Source organism: Dipodomys spectabilis, unplaced genomic scaffold, assembly GCF_019054845.1.
Source record: "Dipodomys spectabilis isolate Male_0828 unplaced genomic scaffold, ASM1905484v1 ptg000062l, whole genome shotgun sequence".
Classification (NCBI taxonomy): Eukaryota; Metazoa; Chordata; class Mammalia; order Rodentia; family Heteromyidae; genus Dipodomys; species Dipodomys spectabilis.
In genome coordinates this window covers 1,007,893-1,008,836 of record NW_024870739.1, presented here as the reverse complement: position 1 = coordinate 1,008,836, position 944 = coordinate 1,007,893, and the positions used below count along the sequence as shown (strand labels likewise).

The 944-nt window shown below is 43.9% G+C and overlaps 1 pseudogene; it reads left to right on the top strand.

Annotated features, from left to right (window-relative positions):
• The first annotated feature begins 240 nt into the window (after window positions 1-240).
• On the top strand, window positions 241-618 carry LOC122108585 (annotated as a pseudogene).
• The last annotated feature ends 326 nt before the right edge of the window (window positions 619-944 follow it).

The window sequence follows — 944 nt, the reverse complement described above, 5'->3', positions numbered from 1 at the left end:
GCTCTACTTCCAATTTTTTTAATGGTTAATTGGAGATAAGGCTCTCATATACTTTTCTGCCCAGGCTTCCTTCAAACCATGATCCTCAGATCTCAGCCTCCTGAATAGCTAGGATTAAAGGGGTGAGCCACTTGTGCCCTGCCCATATACACATTTTTAAGGGTGAAAAAGATACATAAAAAGCCTCTTCCTCGGTACTGTGTATGGAGGTGGATGCCCTCTCCTCCTGCTCGAGACATCATGGCCACCCTCAGACCTTAGATGAAGCCCAAGATCAACACAAAGAGGACCAAGAAGTTCATCTTCCAATCAAGATTAAGCATAATTGGTAGAAACTCAGGGGCAATGACAACAGATTGGGGAGGAGATTCAAGGGCCACATCTTGATGCCCAATATTGATTATGGGAGCAACAAGAAAACAAAGCACATGCTGCCCAGTGGATACCGGAAATTCCTGATCCACAACTTCAAGGAGCTGGAAGTGCTGCTCATGTGCAGTGAGTCTTACTGCACTGAGATTGCCCAAGAACCAAAAAGCCATCATGGAAAGAGCAGCCCAGCTGGCCATCAGAGCCACCAATCCCAATGCCAGGCTTCACAGTGAAGAAAATGAATAGATAGCTCACATACACCTTTATTTGTGCTTAAATAAACCACAGAAACTGCAAAAAAGATAAATAAAAGGCAAGGGTCAGGAGTAGAATAAAAGATAAGGAAGGATGTTGAAGTATCAGAAAACCCATCTTACCCAACACATCAGGCAGAAGCTGTCCACTTCCAAAGGCTGCAGCCTCTGAGCGATATGAGTTCATGTATCTATGTGTTATGTTTCCTGATGAAGCACAGTAACACCTAATGATGTGAAGTAGAACATGGAGGCAGTGAATTGAGTAACATAGTCAGGGTGGTAAGGGTATGCACCTCTGAGATATCACTTGAATTG